The sequence below is a fragment of the Sminthopsis crassicaudata genome, chromosome 4, assembly GCF_048593235.1.
Source record: "Sminthopsis crassicaudata isolate SCR6 chromosome 4, ASM4859323v1, whole genome shotgun sequence".
Classification (NCBI taxonomy): domain Eukaryota; kingdom Metazoa; phylum Chordata; class Mammalia; order Dasyuromorphia; family Dasyuridae; genus Sminthopsis; species Sminthopsis crassicaudata.
Genome location: NC_133620.1, coordinates 465,552,573 through 465,575,452, shown reverse-complemented (window position 1 = coordinate 465,575,452; position 22,880 = coordinate 465,552,573). Strand labels below are relative to the sequence as shown.

Sequence of the window (22,880 nt, the reverse complement as noted above, 5' to 3'; positions counted from 1 at the left end):
GGAAAGAATAGTCAGAAGGAAAGAGAAGAAAGGAAGAAAGGAATGAAAAGAAAGGAAAGAAAGAAAGGAAGGAAGAAGAAGGAAGAAAGAAGGAAAGAAGGGAGGAAGAGAGAAGAAGGAAGGAAGGAAGGAGAAGGAAGGAAGGAAGGAAGGAAGGAAAGAAGGAAAGAAGGAAAGAAGAAGAAAGAAAAGAAAGAAAGACAAGAAAGAAGAAAGCAAAGAAAGAAAGAAAGAAAGAAAGAAAGAAAGAAGAAGAAGAAAGAAAGAAAAGAAAAAGAAGAAGAAAGAAGGAAGGAAGAAGGAAGGAAGGAAGGAGGAGGAAGGAAGGAAGGAAGGAAGGAAGGAAGGAAGGAAGGAAGGAAGGAGGAAGGAAAGGAAGGAAAGGAAGGAAGAAGGAAGGAAGGAAAGGAAGGAAGGAAGGAAGGAAGAGGAAGGAAGGAAGGAAGGAAGGAAGGAAGAAAAAAGAAAAATACTAATCAAAGATCAAGGAAGGACTCATGGATTATAGAATGTCAGCGCTTAGAAGGACCCTTGAGCTTGTATTTTCCAGCTTCCACCTCTCCCTCAGGTGCATTTAATGCTCTCCTCTAGAAAATAACTACATTTTGTATATAATGTTCATGTTATTTCCTCTTTTAGAATGTAAGCTCCAATAGGCCAGGGATGCCAAATTCCAGAGAGCTGTGAGGCTTTCAGAACAGCTGGCAAGTAGCATCCATGTGCCACTGTGGATAGACTTGCCCAGACATAATCATAATCTTTTCCCTTTTGATGATCTATAACAAAACTTCTTAAATTGTGGGCCACCACTATGTACTCTAACTGAATGTGGGAGTCATGCAATTATGATTTATTGTCAGTAAGTGTTTGATTTATATATCTATTTTATATACCTATATACCTGGAATTATCTAAAAATTTCTTGCATGAAAAGAGATCATGAGTGGAGAAAGTTAAAGAAGCCCTGGTCTATGAAAAAAAAGCTAAAAAGAATCATTTCCATTCTCCTCCTTTTGGGGGACTGGTCTAGTACTTTACTTCTCTTGTTTTTATAGCCAAAAGCAGGAAAGAGATTCCTCTCCCATCCCCACTTCCCAGTGCCTTATAACAGAATCACTCGGCAATTAAGCATGTGCTTGCCAAGATATTACACATAATATTGAGAAGCTCATCAAATATGACTTCATTAAAAGTGTTCCTACAAATACTAAGCCAGTTCTACCCCAATCCCCCCTCTTGCTTGATAATGATTTGTTAGTCCCCTTGCTCTGGGTCTGGTGGGGGTGAATATGAGTGTGCACAGAGAATGAGTCAGGTGTGTCTGCACATCCAGAGGGAGCAGTCCCATTGGTCCTTCTATCACCCCAGTTGCACTTCCTGGAATGTCCTCTAGGGGGAGTCATAATGGATCATTCCTATTCCTTGTGCAAATAAATGAAAAATTATGCATTAACCATTTACTGAGTGCAAAGTGCTGGAGAGACAACTAGAAAAATAAGACGTTTTAAAAGAAAAGTGAATTCTTAAGGAGCTCACAACATACAAAGAAGGTTTCAGCTGCAAGTCAGATGAAAAGGTCCCATGGTGCCTGGGGGATGGAAGGGTGGGCAACAGCTGAGTTCACTGTGAGGCATCTTTTTAAATGTGTCCTCTGATTAAATTGTATCCATTTTCCACCTTGCACCATTTGAAAGTATTGATTTTGGTGGCAATAATTTTCTTTTCCGGATCTTGTTTGACTGTGGCTGCTATGAGGGCAGGGATTTTAGTGCTTCATTCCCAAGCTCATGTCTACCAATTGGGGATGGTGTCAAGAAATTGGGGGCCCTTTTCCATAGTGATTCTGCCCAGAAATAATAGCTGCTGGACCTGAGATAGGATCCTTGGGGCTCTGCTATTTCTAAGGTTCTAGAGTCAGGGGCTATATCAAGATGACCATGACAATCAATCAATCAATGTTTATTAAGTACTATGTGCCAGGCACAGTGCTAAGCCTGGGGATATAACAAGAAGCAAAAGACAGTCCCTACTCAAGGAGCTTACAGTCTAATGGCACACACTGACTCCCATCTCTGCCTCAAGGTATCAGTCATTCAAAGTGTTCCTTTCCCACAGAAAGGGAGAACCCAGTGGAAAGCTCCCCAGTGGAAGGGAGAACCCAGTGGAAAGCACACCATGTCCACACCCAATAGCTATGCCCACCGTATCAGTCAACTAGTAATGATCTCACCTAACTGAATTAGTTATGAGGATGTTGGGGAGACCTTGTCAGCGCCATGTCAGATTCTAGCTACATGATCCATCTGACATCTCTCTTGTCCAAAAGCATAGTAACACTGTCAAAAAAGAAAAAAGGAAAATGAGATTAGTCTGATATGGCTTGTTCTTAATGGACCCACGGTGGCTTTCAGTGACCGCTGCTTCCGTTTCTAAAGCTTTACAAGCCAGTTCTTTAATGATTCATCCTAAAATTTTGCCAGGATTGACATCAAATTCACCAGCCGATAGTTTGAAGAGCTTCTGGAAGACTGGGAGCGTCCCATTCTTTCGGCTTCTCATTAATCAATAAACATGTATCATCCTCCCAGACCAGGGCTTTTCCACCTCACCATTCTGTGAGGTTCTGAAGAGAACATTATACCCTCTGGGGTACTCCTGGTTTTACCTGGGGTCTGAACTTCAAGAATCGGGGATCAAATCCCCTTTTTGACAGTCATTTACCTATGAGACCTTGGACAAATCATTGTCGGTTTCCTCTGTAACATGAAGAGAATTTGATGGTCTCTGTGGTCCCTTAGAATGCCAGTGCTATGATTCTAAATCACTTAACCTCTCCGGGACTCAGTTTCCTCCTCACTATAATTGGGGGGGGGGGTGGATTACATGGCTTCTGAGATCCTTTTGACTCTTAAACCTATGACCCTGTAAACTTGTGGAGAAAAAATATAGCCCCTATCCTATGTCTGCTTCCCTCTTTATCCCTGTTCTTCCCCCATCCCTTCCCCAAAAAGCTTAGGCCAGGACCATAACAGCTGCACCTTGAACATGACATGATAGAATCAGTGAAAACCCTTAATGAAAGCTTGGGCAGGCAGCCAGGCTATTGATTAGGTCTGAGTCTTAATAAGAAGCCACATGAATGAGAGCAGAATCTTGGGAGAGAGGGAGGAGCCAAGAAAAAGTGGATTGAATCAATGGCCTGGGCAGTGGAATGAAGTCTTGCCTGCTGCCCACTCACCCACCCATTCACAGCGACCCTGGATATATTACCTGTCTCCTTACCCCCCTCCCCTCCTTAGCTCATAGTAAGTGCTTAATAATGCTTGTTGACTGAATGACTCACACACACACACACACACACACACACACACACACACACCACACACCCATTCCCAGAAGGCACAGTCATTCAACCGCTGCCTGTCTCCTGGACACTAAGCTCCTTTGAACCTTCTGCATGGGGAGCAGGCAAGGACACTGAGCTTGTGTACTGCAAACAATAGTATTGAGGGGCTCTCCCCATCACACAGTCGCACCTTTGTGAAGTGCTGGGGCTGAGTGCCTGAGACCATACCCCTTCTGGGATGGGTGAACAAGCCAGCATCCTGTCCCACCCCAAACCAGAGCTCAGGAAGGGGGTTAAAGGGGGTTACAGTTCAGGGGGAGGGGGCAGGCAAAGGCATACCTGGGCTATAGGCTAGTGAGTTTTGTAGCATAAGTGCTAGTGAGGTTTTTTTTTAGCATTTGTGGGAGAGAAGTAATAAGGGAAAAGGGAGAGAGGTAGGTCTTTGGGATCCTGGAATCCCAAAGCTGGAAATCCCTTCAACAAAGAAAGTGGTCCAGTTTTCAGCCTTTAGGCACCAAGTGGCTAAACCAACCTGGACAGGAAGCCATTTAATATCCACTCAGTGATCTTCTAGGACATGAGAGCCACCTCAATCCTTTTCCATCAGCCTGTCATATTTTATATTTTATTTCATATATTTTCTATTTAAATTTTTTTATTGAGGCTGGGGTTAAGTGACTTGCCCAGGGTCACACAGCTAGGAAGTGTTAAGTGTCTGAGACCACATTTGAACTCGGGTCCTCCTGAATTCAGGCCTGGTGCTCTATCCACTGCGCCACCTAGCTGCCCCTCTATTTAATTTTCTACACCCGTGTTGTTTTCCCCAATGGAAGATGAGCATCTTGAGGGCAGAAAGTTCTTTCCTCTTTGATTTTGTATATCTCTAGCACTTGGTGTAATGCACTGCCTGGAACATTTTTAGATTAGACCCGATGACCTCCTTGATGTAAGGAAATAAATCCAGGTAAGAAGCTTCCTCTATCAATGGAGCTTGTCACCTGTTCTGCAATTTCCCCTGAAACCTTTGACACTGTTGCTCACCCCCTTCTCCTTGGAACTCTCTGAACTCTAGGTTTCCATGACATTACTTTCCCCTGATCTGATGGGCCTTCTCAGTCTCCTTTGCAGGACCTTCATCTAGAGGTCCTCCAGGGATCTCTCCTCAATGGGATTCTCCTCTTCCTCTATGCTATTTCACTTGGTGAATTATCATCTCTACAGCCATGATTGCCTGGCTTTCTTTAAGTCCTGATTAAAATCCTCCTTTTACAGAAAGCTTTAATTCTACTATCACCTTGTATATATAGCTTGCTTTTTATATGCTTGTTTGTAATTTGTTCTCCATTAGATCATATCTCCTTGAGGTCAGGGACTGTATCCTCAATTTGTATCCCCACTACTTAGCACAGTGTTTGGCACATAATAGGCGCTTAATAAATGTTTACTGACAGTCTTACACCACCTCTGACCACTTTCTTTGTTGAAGGGATTTCCAGCTTGACTAAAACAGTGAGAGATCTTCAGTCACACGTATATGTCTTAGAGGCCAGATTTGTTCTCCAGGGTTCCTGAATTTGGATTTAGGCTGCCTCCCAGCAGTATACCATAGGTGCTTAATAAATGAACTAAATTCAGTTGAATTGAATTAGGGTGGTACATTAGACTCTAGGAGACAGAAGAATTAAATGTATCCTCTCGAGCCATCTATTTTGTGCTATCCATCCTTGCTTTCCTCATCTGTAATATCAGTAGAATAATAGAATGGGATGGATAATAATTCATTAAATTCTTACCAAAATGCTAAGGGTTTTGCTTTTTAAAAATTTTTATTTTTCCCAGTTACACATAGAAACATTTTTGTTATACATGTGCATTCATATTTTTTTACATATTTTCTTATGAATCATGTTGGGAGAGAAAAATCAGAAAAGAGAAAAACCACAAGAGAAAAAACAAAGAAACAGAAGAAAAAGGGGGAAAAAGTGAACATAGCATGTACTGATTTACATTCAATCTCCATAGTTCTCTCTTTGTATTTGGATGGTGTTTGTTTTCCAACCAGAGTTTATTGGGATTGTCTGAGAACCTGTCATAACCACTGAGAAACCAAACCACTGAGAACCAAATCTGTCACAGCTGATCATCAAACCATATTGCTGTTGCTGTGGACAGTGTATTCCTGGCTCTGCTGCTTTTGCTCAGCATCAGTTCCTGTAAGTCTTTCCAGGTATCTCTAAAATCAGCCCGTTCATTGTTTTATAGAACAATAATATTCCATTGCTTTCACTTACCATAACTTATTCAGCCATTCCTTAATCAAGGGACATCCGCTCATTTTCCAATTCTTTGCTACCACAAAAAGAACTGCTACAAACATTTTCCCCTCCTTTATGATTTCCTTGGGATATAGACCCAATTATGGCACTGCTGGGTCAATGGGTTTGCACAGTTTTATAGCCCTTTGGGCAGAGTTCCAAATTGCTTTCTAGAATGATTAGTTTATTTCACCACTCCACCAACAATGCAGTAGTGTCCCAGTTTTCCCATATCCCCTCCAACATTTATCAATATCTTTTCCTTTCAACTTAGTCAATCTGAGAGATGTAAGGTAGAACCTCAGAGTTGTCTTAATTTGCATTTCTCTAATCAATAAGGATTTAGACATTTTTCATCACTATATTACTTCATCTGAAAATTGTCTGTTCATATCCTTTGAAGGGCTTTGATTTAAAAAAAATCATTGGGCTACAAAAATCAAAAGAAAAAACAAGACAATCCTGCCACTCACATAGGGGAGAGAGCACAACATGGCAGAAAATTAATACTAGCCTGCTTCAGTAGAATTTTGACAGCTGACATTTAAAAAGGCTTTAAGACCTTATCTGATCTTTGTGAAACACAGCCAAGGAGTCTCTAAAACAGGATTTGAACTCCATACTCCCTGAATCCAAATCTAATGCATTACCCACTGTACCATGAGGCATTTCCTGAGAATCAGTTAGGATTAGTTAGGCACGTGGGACCAAAGTACTATAGAAATAGAAGTTGTCACCTTACTCATCAGTATTGGCGTGACACTGTAGAATGGGGTTAGACCACATGATCATCCACTGAATGAATGAGACGGTCTGGTGCTGTCAGATAGAGTAATAGATTGGGAAGCACGAGGCCTGGGTTCAAATCCAGACTCTGCTAGTTCCTACCTCGTGACTCTGGGCAGATCCTCCTTGTAAAAAGAGACAGGTTCCCTCCTACTCTATATCTCTATGTTTTTTGCTTCTCTGTGCCTCAGTTTCCCCATATGGAAAATAAGGGGCTTGAAAATAAGGGTCTTCTCCCTTACAATCCCTTGGATCCTGGGATCCAAATGTACGGGACTAATGACATTAGAGAAGTTAATTCTTCCTTCCCTCAAAAAAATGTTCATTCTGTTCAGGTTTCTGGGTTGCAGTCAGGAAAGAAAAGATGAATAATACATTGTTTCTGCTCTCCCAGAGCTGATGATCTATTAGAGGAAATGAGACAGGAAGGCCAATAATGGAAATAGAAAGTAGAGTGTGACAGGAGCCAAAGGAGAAGTATAGGCGATGGCCACGGAAAGTTTGATAAATAGGTAAGCTCTTCTGCTGGATGGGAAAGGGAAGGGGAAGCTGACAGGTTTTGTGGAATAAGGAGAATTATGGACCTTGAGAGGAAGTAAGGTTTCTAAAGAAAGAGGAGACGGCAAGACTAAATGTTCGGAGATGGGAAAGCATACGGCATGCAGAAGGAACAAGGTGTAGTTCATCTGGGCTCCGGGACCCAGAATCCATGGGCGGGGAGGAAAGATGGAGAAAAACAGTTCACAGTGGGGGGAGAACACCGTGGGCTGGAGTGGCAAGGGAAGCTTCATTCCAGTGGCCCAAGTCACCCAGCTGGGCGTTTCTCCTCTTGCCCATAACTGGCAAAGCACAGCATGCCTAGACTGCAGGGCACCTTTGCCAGTTTAGAAATAGCCCTGGCCACACTTGCTGTCCAGAACTCGGAGCAGGAAGCCCTGAGTACATAAAGGTGGTAGCCCTGACTCTGCTCGGGGAGGGGGAGGTAAGGGCAGGGAGCAGCCAAAGCACCGAGTCCACTCCTCTCACCACTCCCAACACTCCATTGGCAACAGAGGCACCTGGAGCGGGCGCTGGGCTCGGGCACAGTTTTAGCAACATGTCTCATCCCCATAGCCTCGGGAAACCGTGCCTTTCCAATAATATCCCCTACCACTCCCTAGATAGCTATCCTCTGTTCCAGCCCAGCTAGCCTAGTCAGGGCTCCCTCTTTCTCTCCTCTTCCCACCTCCTTCTCTGCCGCTTCTCTCTTGCCCCCTCCTCCAGCCCAGGACAGGGCTAGACACACAGTAGGCTTTCAACAGAGCCCTAAGGTAACTGTCATTCGAGCCAATTCTTATTTTAAAGCAATGCTGAGGGGAAGTAGCTTTTCTCAAGGTGGGAGGGAAGAGGAGATGGGGGGACCCCGAGTAAGTAAGGGGAAGGGGGAGAGAGAAAGGAAGTAAGAAGGGGAAGAGGGGAAGGAAGGAAGAAGGAAAGGACAGATGGGGGGAGAAGGAAAGAGGGAGCACAGTCCATCAGATTACACATGAGTTACAGAATTTCTGAGCTCCCGGGGCCTCCGCTTGGGGTGGTGAGAAGTTTGTGAGAAGACTTTTGGAAAAGTTGCCACAAAACAAGGAAAGGCATTCTTTCCGGAACCCCCCAAAGGGGAGTCCCCCAAAAGGGAACTGTCTCCCCCATTGCCCTTCCCGTTAGAATGTCCTGCTGCTCACTCTGGCCACAAGCCCCCCCCCAAGCACCCCTACTCTAGTGTGCTCTAGAGACACTGCCCCCAGAATCCTGCTGAGCCCGAGCCTTCCACGGGGGCGCCTCTCCCAGCCCACCCCTGCCCCCACCCTCCTTTTCCCGATCAAGGGGACCCCGCTTTTGGTTTTGGCTCCCTCCTGATCCGGAGAGGAGGGAAGGAGCCCCAGGGGCGTCTGTCTGGGGAGCTGCCCCTCAGTCGGTCTCCGCCATTGGATGGGCCACCAGGGCTGGGCAGGGGAGGCGCTGCTCGGGGCCTCCTGGGGTTAGAAGGTTCCTGGATTTCGAGCTTCAAGGGATCAGCAGGCCCCAGAGTCTCATGGAACAGGTCAGTTTGTTTCCCGGTTAGGACCCAGAGAGTGAAAGGGACTATTTGAGTCACAAGGTTCCTCCGAGCGGGGCAGAGTCAGGATTAGAACCCAGTTCCTCGGATACAAATCCGAATCTTTTAGGACCCGTGCTCCCAGTTACAGCGAATGCAAAGGGCAAAGATTTCCTAACCCTCACGGCTAGCTCTGGGGCTCCTTTTCTCCACGTGGCCCGGAGAGTCACCCACTCTCTGAACCTCAGCTCTCCCTTCTGTCAAATGGGCGGATTCTCTAGTGTCCTCGGAGGAAAAGGCTTCTTTGAGTCTGGAGGACCTGGGAGTGGGGCAGGCGGGGTGTCCCAGAGGGGGACCGAGTCATCCCCGCCCCCCCAGCTCCCCTCCCCCCTCCAGGACAGAGTCAGCCCCCTCCCTGTCACACCCCCTACCGGAGCTAGCAACCCCTCCCCCGCCCAGCGGTAGGCTCCGGGCAGAACCCCTCCCTCTGCTCCCCCGAGTGGAGCAGCCCCTCCCATCCCTGAGCAGGGTCAGTCTCCCCCTTCATCCCAGTAAGCCCCCCCCCAGCAGAGTTAGCCCAACTCTCCCCCCGGACAGAGCTCACCCTCTCCTCCCCGCGTGGAGCCGGTCCCCCGCCCGCCCTAGGGCACTCAGTCCCCCCCCTCCCGTTCCCTCCACCCCCCCAGGAGAGCCAGACACCCCCTCCCCAGCGGAGCCAGCTCCTCTCTGCCCCGCGGCAGAACCAATCCCCCTCCTCCCCGAGTGGAGCAGCCCCCCGCCCGCCGCGCTCGCGCCGCCCCGGGCTCAGCGGGCCCTCGCTGTCTCTGCCCACTCTAGCCACTCGGGAGCGTGCGTGAGCCGCCGCCACCGTCGCCGCCGCCGCCGCGGGCCCCTTTAAGGATCCCCGGGGGCCGGGGCTGCGCGGCGCGCGCCCTCCCTCTCCCCTCCCCCTCCTCCACCCCTCCTCCCTCCTCCTTTCTCCTCCTCCCCCGCCCCCTCCTTCCATTCCCCTCGCACCCAGCGGAGGGAGAGGGGGCGCGAGGCGGGGCTCCCGCCGGCCGGAGGAGGAGGAGGAGAGGCGCGCTCCGGCGGGAGGGCAGCGAGGTGCTGGGGGCGCCGGGCTCCGGAGCTCTGCCCAGCCCGGCCGCGGCCGCCAGCGGCTTCCCGCAGCCGGGAGCCCGAGCGAGCCGAGCGGAGGAGCGAGGGCAGCCGCATCCCCGCGCCCCACCATGAGCCCCGCGAGCCGCCCGTGAGCCGCCGGCCCACGACTGCCGCAGCTGCGCGCGTGGAGGTAAGCACCCGGCCCCGGCTCCGGCGGCGCCCCGCGGGCGGGGGGCACGAGGCCCCGGCTTGCTCTCTCCCCATCAGTGGGCGCGCTCCCCCGCCCCCCGGGTCCCTGGGGAGCCGCTTTTGTGTCGGGTTTCCCCGGACCGCAGCGCAGGGAAGGCGTCCGCCTGCCCCCCTCCCCGGCCCCGGCGCCCGCTGCCCCTTCCTCCCGGGGGGTGGGGGGAGGCCGCGGAGAGTGGGGGACGGAGCCAGCTTCCCCTCCCCACCCACGATCGCGGGGCTGCGTGACCGCCGCTGCTGGCGCTCCGGCGGCCTTGGGAGGCTCGCTGTAGCCCCCAGGTGCTGGCGTCAGGCGGCGTGGCCACAGCGGGATCCCACTTCCCCTAAAACCCGACTGATGCACCCAGGCAGGGAGCCGAGCAGCCTCCAGGCCACGGGATGGGGGGGGGGGGAATCGTACGTTGGCAGCGGCGGTGGGAGGTCACGGCCCCCCGCATTGGTGTCGCCCACCCCGATGGCTCAGGTTCGAGCTGTGCCCCTGCCTCCCCGCCCCCACCCCTCCTGTATGGGCCAGGGTTCCCTGGCCTGGGACCGAGGGGAGGGGCCGCGGAGCCGGCACCTTTGGGACAATAGGTGAGCCGGCTGGGTCCTGCCCTCTGAGGCTGGGACTTCCGTGACTTCGGAGGGAGAAGCGGCTTAATCCGTCACCTCCCCCGGCCAGGAAGCCTCGGGCTCCCATTTGTCAGGTGAGAGGTCACAGATTCCTCCGGGCTAATGGGGTGCCCCCCCCAGCCCATTCTCTGAGCCGCTCCGGGGGTTTCCGAGGGAAGCGGGACTGGGATCCTGGATGATCCAAATCCCCCTTCAGCCAGTTGACCTCATGATCAATATCTGTTCCCACTCCCAGGATCCCCTCCGGGTCTGAATTCGCGTCCAGATTAGTTTAGAGCTGCCAGACCGGCAGCGAGGGCCGGTGGGAGTGGGAGAGGGGGAGGAGGGACAATGAGGGGGATTGTGCCCTGGGGGGGAGGGCAGACTCTGAGAAAGGCCCAGGTGTAAATAAGAGTTGTGTCTCCATGCCTGTGTCAGTGCCGGGAGAGGAGGACAAAGGTTTAAAGGAGGCCGGAGTCCCGGGGCTTACACGTGCAGCGCTCACCAGGGGCTCACCCTCTCCGAGCGCTCCTGGGAGACCTGAGACGCTCCCTCCTCCTTTTGGATGGTGGGGATGGGCGCTGAAACTGGGACCTCAGCCTGGGACTTGGCCGAGGCTGGACATCTCTTCCGGGGCTCTTTCCCATAGTCCTCCTCTCCTGAGGGGCAGAAACAAGCTCCGTGAACCCCCAAATCCCTAAAAGCAAAGGCTGACCGTGGATTGCCATTCCTCCTAATTGTAACAGTGGCCTAGCCAGGAGGGGGGCGTCCTCTAGGTGGACTCTGGAGCCTCCGGGAGATCCTTCCATTTCCTTATTCTCCAGCTCTGGCTGAATGGTCCCGTCTCCCCCCATCCCCCACCATGGGAGAATAGAGATGGTAAATGAAACTTAAAAGATATTTTTCTGTGTCCTTTCTCTTTTCCCCCCTCTTTCCTCACTCAGTGTTTATCCAACCTCCCAACCTCACCCCCCTCCCCAGACTTTTCTTTATGGAGAGGGGAGACCTTTTATTAAAGACTCCAACTGGAGGCTGGAGGGTCATGGAGAGGCCGAGATCTGAAAGAGCAGACACATGGTAGGTGTCCAGTAATGCTTGATTGTAGGAACTGGAGTCAGGGTGACAGAAGAAGGAGGATGACATTCAATTCAGCAATTATTAAGCTCTTGCTGTGTGTCAGTGTTCCTACTACTCTGTGCTAGGGACAGAGTCAGAGATGAAAGCCACATTGGCAAGGAGTTTACAGTCAGCTGCTGGGGGAGGGAGGGAGCAAGCAGAGATACAAAACATCTATAATGTCCAGAAGGCAAGATCAGGAAAGGCCTTTTGATGGAGAGCACCCCTGAGCTGGGTCATTAAAGGGAGAGAGGGAGAAATGAGAAGGGAGAGAGGGAAAAAGAGGAAAAGAGAGAGGAAAGGAGGGGAGAAAGGGAAGAAGGAGAAGAGAGAGGGAGGGAGGGAGACAAAAAGAGGAAAAAGGAAAAATAGAGGAAAGGATGAAAGAGGGAGGGGAGAAAAAGAAGAGAAAAAGAGGAGGAAAGGAAGGAGAAGAGAGAAAGAAAGAAAAGGAGGGAGAGACACGCAGAGAAATGGTGAGGGAGGGAGAGAGAAAGAGAGGAAGGGAAAGGAAAAGAGGGAGAAGGAAAAAGAGAAGAGAAGAGAAAGAAAGAAGGAGGGGGAGAGAGAGAAGAGAAAAGAGAGGAGGAAAGGAAGGAGAAGAGAGAGAGGGAGGGAGAAAAAGAGAAGGTGGGAGAGACAGAAACAGTAAGGGAGGGAGGGAGAGAAAAAGAGAGGAAAGAAAGAAAGAGGGAGGGGAGAGAAAAAAGAGAAAAGGAGAGGATGAAAGGGAGGAGAAAGAGGAGGGAGAGAGAAAGAGAAAGGAGGGAAATGGACAGAGAGAGGAGGAGGGAGAGAAGGAGGGAAGAAGGAAGAGAGAGAGAATATATGAATGGATGAGAATATTCCAGGACATGAATGAGATGGGGGGAGCTCCAGTTAAGCCAGTGGAGAACATGGGGGAGAGTTAATGTAAATGAAATCCTACGCTAATTGGCAAACAACCTTAAAGCTCAGTATAGATGCTAAAAGGCAGCTAAGAGCACCCAGTAGGGTATCACCAGGTATTCTGGGAAACTAAGTGAATCCAAAACTGCTGTTTTAGCTTTAAAAAAAAATCTTCCTACACCGTCAGTTCCACATCCTGCTTTAGTCAAGTCTGGTGGCCTCCAGTGGCATCTCGGTGCCCAGGGGAGCGGGGAGAACTTTGAATTCGCTCTGTCCCTCAGAGCCTTGGTTTCCCCAGGCCAGCTCTAGTGATAGAGGTGGAGGGGAAATAAGGTTTTTTCTCTGGCTCAGGTCTCTGTTGATTCACAGCTTCCCCCTGAGGATGGAAACCCTGCACACTAGCAGACCCGCCTTCACCTGGTCCTTTTCCTGATTTCCTTCTTCTTTTCTCCTAAAAGTATATTTCAATGAAAAGGCTCCTGCTCCACTGGATTCTAGTTCAAAATGTTCCTGAAGCTTGGTGACTAAGGCCGGGAGGCGCTGCCAGGAAGCCCTGTGCTAAAGGTGCCCTTCTTTTAAGGAGCTCTCCCCCTTAGAGGCAGAGCTCAGGGGCCCTGGCCTGGCTTGTGCTCAGAGGAAGTATCTTGATTTAATTCATGCCCTCATGGCTGTCTTGACCTCTGACCTCCTGCTGTCCCAGGGGAGCTCCTGCTACCTCTGAGGGCTGAGGGGGGCGTTCCCTCTTTATGGCTCACAAATGGACGACATCTGGATCTCGGTCACGAGGCTGGACTGAGGGCTGGGGGAGGGGGAGATGCTGGTCTGCAGTCAGGGAAGGGGGGGGGGCTTGGCTGGGTGGAGGGAAGGGTCCCAGCCACCTCTCTTTCTCTGTGTCCCTCTGCAATGGGTGAGCCTCGGGAAGGGGAGAGGAGGAGCGCAGGAAGGAGGGGGGCCGAGGCACCAGCAGGGGAGGCACCAGGCTCAGTTTCCGCTCTGGTCTTGCCCTGCTAAGAAACCCGGGCGCGTCGTCCTTCTTGGCATGAATAGAGAAGTCAGGAAAAAAAAAAAAAATCCGAGTGTCCAGGCTGAGGAGAATGAAAGCCAGTCAGCTCTGTGAGGCTTGTCAGCAACAGCTTGGAGGAAAAGGGAAGGACTTTGACTCTGGAGGTGAGTGAAGGGAAAACCACTTCCCCCCAGCCAGATCTTGGTTTTCTGAAGGCACGTCAGCTGCCTGTTAGAGAACTAGGGCTTTGGAAACAGGCTGAAGGGTTTATGGGACGGAAGGAGACCAGAGGAAGAGAAATTGGTTCTTTTTTTCTTTTTCTTTTCTTTTCTTTTCTTTTTTCCTTTTTCCTTTTTTTTTTTTTTTTTTTTTTTTGCTAGAGAGAATGCTGCTACCCTAGCCCTCAGCAAATTCACTCTCCTTTGAACTCTTCTCGCACTTACTGTATTTGTAGACTACTTGTTAACTGTGCTAGGTGTGAGGCTTCCTTCCTCAATGAGGTTTCTCTGTTATTGGCTTTCCTTTTCTTATTTCTCCCTTTTCCTCAGGGAGCCCAGTGGGTGATCATTAAATCCCGAGAGAAACCCAGCAGAGGAAAATCTTCCCAATCTTGGCCCAAGGGGAAGTCCCAGATGACAGTGGGTGCTGAGGGGGCGACCCTCAAAAAAGGTGGCCAGCCCTCAGTCTGGGCTGGGTTGTTGAGTTTGGGCGCTTTGGGAAGAAGGCTGGGTGTGGAGAAGGGGACCTGCACGACCTCTTTCTCTGTGTGTGTAACCTTAGGCCATCATCAGCCTCTCAAAGGCGGCACTAGATGCACCGATTCACCCTCTTCCCATGGTCTCTTTCAGCTTTAAATCTATGAGCCTGTGGATGGAGCTCACTTGGGGACGATAAAGGTGAAGAACCATTCCCTTCTTCTCCCTCCTTGGTTCCATCCAATCTGTAAAATCCTTTTCCTCCAACCCTGGCCAGAGCATGCCCACTTAACTCTGCTTCCCCAAAAGGCAATTTCTCCGATCACTCACTGCCTTTTGTTAACCCCTGGAAAATGCAGTTAGTTCACTGTTTAAAAAAAACAAAAAACAAAACAAAACAAAAAACAAAAAAAACAAACAAAAAAACACTTCCTAATATGTCAGATGCCATTCCGGACTTCGAGGAAGAGGAGAAAGTAGACTAAATGAAAAAGAGATATCCCCTACTATCCAAAAATTTAATAGGGGAAATAATGGAAATAGCCCAAATAATGGTAATTCTTTGTGATGAAAGAATGGAGATTCTGTGGAGGGCAATGTGGGGAAATCAGGCAAAGCTTTCTGGGAAAAGCAGTAATTGAGCTGATGCTTAAAGGACAAGTAGGGATTCTGCTTGGTGGAAATGAGAGAATGACCTTTCATCTGAAGGGAATTCCCTGGACTTATGTGCGTCTGTGTGTGTATTTGGCATTGTTATTATATTTGGTATCATTAGTCAAGGGGAGCTTGCACTCTAAAAGGGTTCTTTTAGAGAAACAATTGCAAATAAATCCAGGAAGTTAGATTCTTCCAAGATTATGGAGAGTCTTGAATGTTAGGTTAAGAATTTGGACTTCATTCAGCATTTAGTGAGCAGCTATTGATTTTTTTTAAAGGGAATTAAGTGACTTGCCCAGAGTCACACAGCTAGTAAATGTCAAGTATCTGAAGGCAGATTTGAATTCAGGTCCTCCAGACTCTAGGCTGGTGTACTATCTAGCTGTCCCATATTTTGAAGATTTTTAGAGCAGGAAAGTAACATGCTCAAAACTATTGTTTTAGGCAAATTAATCTTGTAGTAGAATGGATGGAAGATATCTCTAAAGTCAAGAAAACTGCTAAAAAAAAGTAATTAAGAAGAGAACTGATGAAGTGGGGTCCCAGAAGAGACCAGTGGGAGAGAGGCAACTGGCCTTTGGGGCAATTGGGGGTAGCCCTTTTCTTTAGACGGAGCAGGAAAGTAGGGCTAAAGATAAAGATTTTAGAAGGGCTCAAGGGACAGAAGTGAGTTTCCATTCCAGGACAATGGAAAAGCTCTGGAACAGTCATTAGGGGAAATTGAGAAACGAATATAAGCATTACTGTCGGCAGGGGTCATGAAGATAGAAATCAGAAGTGGACCTGGTCAGCGGCACATTCTAAGACTTTCCGCGGCAACATTGGAGTTTGGAAATGGAGAAAGAATTGACCCATCCCTTGGCTCTCAGCCTAGGAGTCAGCACTGAAGGCCATCCACTGGGCTGAGAAGAGCCCCTGTGATTGAAGTGCTGATTGACTAAGACCTCAGAGGGAGAAGGGAGAGAAAAAAGGAGATGAGACATAGGTACATGGTAGCCGTTGACGTGACTTAGACCGCAGATATTGCCCAGCCCCGTCTCAGCCCCTTCTTGTTCCATCTGTCATCTCCCTTGGCTGACCCAAGAGGAAGACTGTCCAAAGCTGGTTGAAAGGTGGATGAGTGCACAGAGATGGACTCAAGCCTCTCTCCTCTTCCTCCTCCCATTCTCCCTCATAACCCTCAAGAATATACAGGGAGTCATCTGGAGAGGGAGCCAGAAGCCCCAGCAAGAGTGACTCCCATCCTTGGCGGAGCCATTCCTATCTTACCTATTTTCCTTTCCCCTTTCCTTTCAAACTGCTGACTGGGAACTGTCCATCAGAATCCAGGTGCTGAAGGAATGGACCCTCATGGCCAGAGCCCAGAGCCCATTCCCAGCCTCAGTCTCCACTCTAGAGTAGTACTTCTAAGCCCTGCACAGACAGGCAAGCCTCTGTAAACACTGGCAGGGAGCATGGTACCCCTAGAGATGCCATACTCATTTGAAATCATATTCGCATTGTCTCCTTTTCTTGCCCTCCCAACTCTGGCTAGTCAAATCCCTTCCATTCTTCAAATGAGAGTGCTAGTCCCACCTCTTCCCTGAAGCCTTCTCCTGGAAGTTTAGCCCCTTCACTTCCTCCTTGGAAGTTCTAGAGCAGCTTGCCAGTTCCACAAACTCAGTCATGGAACTCCCTGTTTGTGGTGGGGTCCTGTATCCCGCTATGGATTTGTTTTTCTTTTTTGTTTGAATGGTCTATTTCCGCTATTTGAGCACTGTCCTGCCACCCAGAAGGGGAGCTTCTTGGGGGCAGGCTCTCCTCTCTCTCTGTCTCTCTAGGACAGAGCTGGGCAATCGGCTGGTCTGGTCCTCAGCCCATGCTTGAGGGATGAAATGCCAAGGATTTAGTTAGTTATACACAGGGGAAGTCAGAGTGATGGGATGGGCTGAGATGGAAGGATGGATAAGATTGGAGGTGATTTTCTCCTTTTTTTTGCAGGGCAGAGGATTGTGGGTATGGAATACTGCATATGTAATGTCAGGTTTGGGTTTTGGGGGAGGACATATTGTTTAGCTTTGATGAACTCCTTCTTCTCTTTTCTTCTTTGTTATAAAAGGATAATATAAAGGTTCCCTGGGAGGGGAAACTGGGAAATGTCAGGATGTAAAATAAGGGCTATCAATGCAAATTTTAAAAAATGAAAAGAAGTACTTACTTGTCCCTCAGCCTAGAACAACAAAACCATTGTCTCTAGGGCCTCCACTCCCCCTTTCTTGGACATTTCTTTCCCCATTCATGTTCACCCAACTTCCAGGAGTCTTGCTGCTCCCCTACCTCTTCTTAGAAGTAAAATCTCAATCTCCAATATCAGCTTCCTTAAGGAAAGACCCAGGTTGATAATTGGAAGGAACCTTTGAGATCATGGCATCCAGACCTTTTATTTTACAGGTGAAGGCTCAGGAAAGTGAACTCTTGGAGAGTCACACAGCTACTAGGCATCAGAGTCGGGTTTTCTTCCTGGCTCCCAAATCCATTAAATCTGGATCCGAATCCAGCTCTGCCAATTAGGGGGAGGGTGATCTTGAGCAAATTGCTTAATATTTCTGAGCCTCAGTTTCCTCATCTGTAAGGTATCAGATTGAGACCAGCTGACTCCCAAGATCCCTTTCTTGATTCTATATCTAATATCGTGGGGCTGTTTCCATTCATAAAGTAGAGCTTAAAAGGAATACTATTCAAATCAGAGAAATGTTTTAAGAATCCAGCGAGAGACTGGGTCAGGTTGGGACTTCAGAGGGACTAGGGAGGGATGAGAGCTTCCCAGAAAGTCCTCGTAACCCAGGGGATTGATTCCTTCCTCTCCCCACTGATCTAGCTGACTGTACCAACAGGCTGGCCATGGAGTTCCCCTTAAAGGGTCTAAAGCCATGAATAGTATTGACTTTTATCAAGTTTAAAAGCCATTTTTATTTTCATTGTCCCCCTCCCAGCAACATTTCTCTGAGAAAGGGGATGAAAGGGAGAGACTGTTCTATTCCACAGCAAGATGCCTAAGTTTGTCTTTGGGGCCCCAGCGGACCTCAACACATTCAAGGGTTCCGCAAACCTTGCAGATCTGAGAGAAACAAGGTCAGACTTCAGACCTGAGCAGACTTCAGTAGCAGTGGATTTTCCATGTCTTTGCCCTGCCTCCCCCGCCAGCCCTTGTGGAGCCGATCTCCAAGCTGAGCTTAGCCAGGCTCAGTGTGGCCTTGGGGTTCAGGGGGGACTTAGAGAGGGAAATCATTGGCATTAAGAGGCCCCCAGCTGTTGGCCCAGGCCACCAAGCATGGCCACCAGCCTCTTTTTCCTCATTTCGCCACCAGACCACAGGACTTCCTGTGCTGTGGGCAAGGCAGGTATACAAGCGGAGACGCTTCTGAGGGAATGATTTACTTGTTGCCCACAACTCAAAAGCAGGAGACCTGGGTTTGACTCTCAAATTGGCCGCGTATTGCCTGGCTACTTGTGTCAGCTACTTGCTTCCTTCTCTGGGTTTTAGACTTTTCATCCATGGCGCAGTGGACGAGGACACTGGGTTTGGAAGTCAAGGACTTAGGTCCAAAGCCTGTCTCTGCCTGTGTGACTTTAAGCAAGTAACTTCATCTGAGCCTCAGTTTCCCCACCTGTTAAAAAAAAGGAGATCAAACCAGGTGGTCACTTCCATGTTGAGGGAGTGACTTGGACTAGATCAGTCTTACCCTTTATACTTTATAGCCCTTCAGCACTGTCAGCTACAGCCTACATCGTGCTTTTAAATATGGGAATTAAAATGCTCAGAGATGTGAAGGAACCGATTACCCCGCTGTAGGTTATTAGAAAATGTATATGTTTTAAAGGTTGCAGGCTCCAGGCCAAAGAGCCCTTGACTAGGTGGCCCCTAAGGTGTCTTTTAACCTTGGTATCCTGGAATTCTGCCTGCTTCTGCCCCCCTGGGAACATTTCTAACCAGCCTAGAGGATGCCCTCAGGGAGCTAACTGTCTCATCAAAGAGGTCATCTAATCAGCCATCGAGAACTGCAAGAGATTCCAGAGGCCATCCAATCCAACTTTCTCATTTCTTACAGATAAGGAAATTGAGGCCCCAAAAGGGGGAATTTGAACCCAGGGCCAAGCAGAGCCAGAGCTCTTTCTGCTGTCTCAGCTGCCTCACAAAAGATTTTTGCCAAGAGAATTAGCGTGAGGACCCCAGAGGGATTTGGGGGTCAGAGCATGACAGGTACTATGTGATTGGGACAGACAGGAAGGCAGTAGACCAGCCTTTCACCCAACAAATACTTAAGGAACAGCTTCCATGTGTCTTGTGCCAGTCTGTGCCTTGGGAAGGAGGAGAGATGTAGGATGTCTGGTGCCCTCCAGGAGCTCCCAAGCCAGGTTAAGGAGACCTGGCATTCTGGCTAATGGCCAGAGCTCGAAGGCTCCCCAGAAGGAAGTAGTTCTTGTGCTCCAGAGACACCCCAGAGGGCTTCACAGAGGAGGTGGGACATTGCACTGGGTTTTTATGGGCTGCCAGCACTGGAGGATGCAGAGAAATCCTCCTTTGAAATGCTTGAGTTCAGATCTGCCCTCAGCACTTACTAGCTGGGTGATCCTGGGCAAGTCTCTTAACCCCATTTGCCTCAGTTTTTTTATCTGTAAAATGAGCAGTAAAATGGAAATGGCCAACTGCTCCAGGGTCTTTGCCCAGAAAACTCCAAACTGGGTCATGACTGGACAACAATAACTATCTAATAAGTCCTTACAGTGTGCTGGCAGGGTGCCAGTCCGGAGGGATTCTAGGGTTTGCCTCAAGACTCAGTTCAAGCCCCACCTTGTCCTAAGGCTTTTCTCGGACGTCCAGGTGCGAGTTCCTTCCTCTTTCAGATTGCCGTCCATCCACTCTGCTCACTTCCCAGGTCCAGCCAGTTGTTTATATATCATTTCCTCAGTTCAGATTAAGCACTTTGATGGCCAAGATTGGGTTTGCCTTTCCTCCTATCTCCAGCTGGCACAGTCCCTGGAATATTATAGGGGTTTAATAAATGATTGACCTAAGGTGGCCCTGACTCAGGGAGCCTATATTCTATTGGGATAGAAACTGGGACTGAATTGGGGATTTCATTAGAAGAAGGAATTTCCAGGTGAGGAAATTCCCTTCACCAAGGCAGATCAGCTCCTTCTCCATCAAAAGTTCCCTATTTTACCTACTGAACAGGGTGGGTGAAAGGTTTATTTCTAGGACAATGAGCCCCTTGAGGGCAGCTCTTTCCCTCCTACTTTCTATGGCACTCAGTACAGGGGCATGCACGGGAGCATTTTTTTTTAATTGTGTGAGTCACTAAACTGGTCTGACTTCAGGGGGAGGGAGAGGGGAGGACCTCGATGAATGGGGACAGGTGCTGGTAGGGATCTCGAGCCGGGGGCATGGATTTAAACTGAAGGAATCAAACGACTGGAGTGGGGAGATTAAGCTTCCAGTGTGGACTCCTCTCTCTGGGGCCCAGTTAAAGTGAGAAGGGGTTGTGACTAAGAGCAGGAGGTTAGTCTCTTGGGTCTGGCTGAAATTTTTGTTAGGGGAAAGGGAAGGCGTAATGGGGAGAAAAGAGAATTAGGGAAATTTATGTAGCCTTTGCTGCCTGGTCCATAGCATCATATTCACACATACATATATGTGTATGTATGTATATGAACACATACACACACGTATGGCAGTCAGGTTTAAGTGACTTGCACAGGGTCACACGGCTAGTGTTAAGTATCTGAGGCCAGATTGAAGTCCTGTGCTCTCTCCACTGCACCACCTAGCTGCCTCCATAACATCATATTTTAAAGTTTGATGAGATATAATCAATTAACAATTATTTATTAAGCACCTACTATATACCAAGCACTATACTGAGTGGATGAATGAATAATGAAAAATGAATGAAAAAAACCACTTGCTCCCATAGCATTATATTTTAAAGTTTGATGAGAACAATTAATAAGCATTTATTAAACACCTACTATATGCCAAATATTATACTCAGTGAGTGAATGGATGAACAATGAAGAATGAATAAAAGAAAACACTTAAGAATTTACTATGTGTGAAGCACAAAATAAAAATACAAAATAGAACAGTCTCTTCCCTTAGAGAGTTTGTATTTTAATAGAGAGACAAATAGAACGGAATGGTAGCCAAGGTGCGACCTTTTGGGCTGGGAAGTTACAGGGAAGGGGACTGGAGGTGGGCTGAGGAGAAGGTCCCACTCTTTCTAGTACCAATGGTGGCGTGGATCAATTGTGGGTCCAGAACTAAGCGGGGGAGACCCAGAGGCTGTGCAGTTTCAGAGGAGATGACCAGAGAATAAAATGGCTAAGCCCGGCCTCACTCTAGTGGACTAAGACAGGGGCTGGGTTCAAAGCACAGAAATAAAGCTATTCTCTTCCCTTAGAGCCTGAAAGCTCGGGCCCAGAGAAGGAGCCTGGCTCACTCCACACATGTGATAGAGTCAGGGAGTTCTCTCTGAACCTGGCCCCATCTTAGGCTGCTTTGGGTTCCTCCCCAGCCAGAAGGTCCCAAGGGCTGATGTGCCCCCGACTCTGAGGGCCCCCTGGGGGATGGTTGGGGCTAAAGTGCAGGGCCACACTTGTTGGGGATTCCTCCTTGGCAGCCTAGATTAGAAAAGAGTGTGAGGTAAGTGAGATCAGCTGAGCGGCCGGGGTACCTTTCACTGGACGGCCACCCCAAAGTGGGACGGTCGCCAAGCTCTCCCTCTGCAGGCAGACTTCCCTGACTGGACCGGCCCTTCTACATGTGCATGTGTGTGTGCACGTGAGAGTCTACATGGGCTCCTGTGTCCCCAGGACACACACAGGAGTCTGATGTGGATCAGGCACACCAAGGGTCAAACTGTGCCCTGATACTTCACTAGGTGTGTGACTCTGGGCAAGGCCCCTCTATCTGAACCTGAGGTTCCTCATCTGTAAATAAGGGGGGGGATGGATTCAAGACCTATGGGGTCTACATCAGTGATCCCAGGGACCGCAGACATTTGTGACTCTGGGCAAGGCCCCTCTATCTGAACCTGAGGTTCCTCATCTGTAAATAAGGGGGGGGATGGATTCAAGACCTATGGGGTCTACATCAGTGATCCCAGGGACCGCAGACATTTGACGTGTTTTCTCCTAAAATTTAACCTGGATATAAACTTGATCAGCCCCCTCGAGGGACAAGGCCATTGTTGAGTCTCCTGAAGGACTTGAGATCCAGAGAAGTCAAGGTCATAGAAGCAGAGCTGGGAGGGACCTCAGATGCTAACTCCAGATGGGGAAACTGAGGCACAGAGAAGCAGCTTGCCCAGAGTCACATGGGTAGTGAGCGGCAGATCTAAGCCTCAGTCTTCGGACCCTAAATCAGCATTCTCTCTCCACTCACCATCTTCCGTGTCCAGCAGTGGAGCCAGAAAAGGAAAGGGCCCGGTCCTCTCCTCTCCTGATGACTTAATGTCCTGTGTGCAGTAGGCTCAGTCATGGCCCGTCCCAGCCTCCCACTTCTCCGTGTGGGGCTGTGAGTCAGAAATTATGGTGGAGCTGAAGAGGCAGCAGGGGCTGCGTCTTAGTCATCCCCGTGTCTCCCGTAGACCGTTACCTGAAGTGTTCCTTAAATGTTCCAGCTTGCTTGGTTTTGGGGGGGAGGAGACTCTTGGGACTTGACTTACTGGATTCACTTCTGGATCTCCCTTCCTTCCTGGAGAGAAAGAAGAATTCAGCAGTGAATCAGGAGGTCATGAACTCTCCTCTTGGTTTTCCTGCTAACTCAGTCTTTGCCAAGTCCCTTAATTGTTCTGTGCCTCAGTTTCCCCCTCTGTAAAACACGAGGGGATTGGATGAGCCAGTTGATTGCTAAGCTTCCTTCCAGTCCTGACACTCTGAGGCTCTCTGACTTATGAATCAGCTCTTCAGCTCCTCCTTAGGAGGAAAAACACCTCTTGAAAAATGAACAGTTTTTGTGAATGTTTGAGTCACATGACCTCATCCATTCACCTGTTTGGGGGGAAGGAGTGGGAGATTCTGAGATTGACAACTC

At 49.1% G+C, this 22,880-nt stretch overlaps 1 protein-coding gene across 3 annotated transcripts in view; it reads left to right on the top strand.

Annotated features, from left to right (window-relative positions):
* Nucleotides 1-9,432: 9,432 nt before the first annotated feature.
* SH2B2 (SH2B adaptor protein 2) overlaps nt 9,433-22,880 on the top strand; it is a 58,036-nt gene continuing 44,588 nt past the window's right edge. Inside the window, exon 1 of one of the 3 annotated variants that reach the window (XM_074264154.1) lies at nt 9,433-9,803. The gene's annotated coding sequence lies outside the window, so the exon portion shown is untranslated. Of the gene's footprint in view, nt 9,804-13,447; nt 13,622-22,880 lie in introns of those variants that run through there. The other 2 variants (XM_074264152.1, XM_074264153.1) reach the window with 2 other exon arrangements.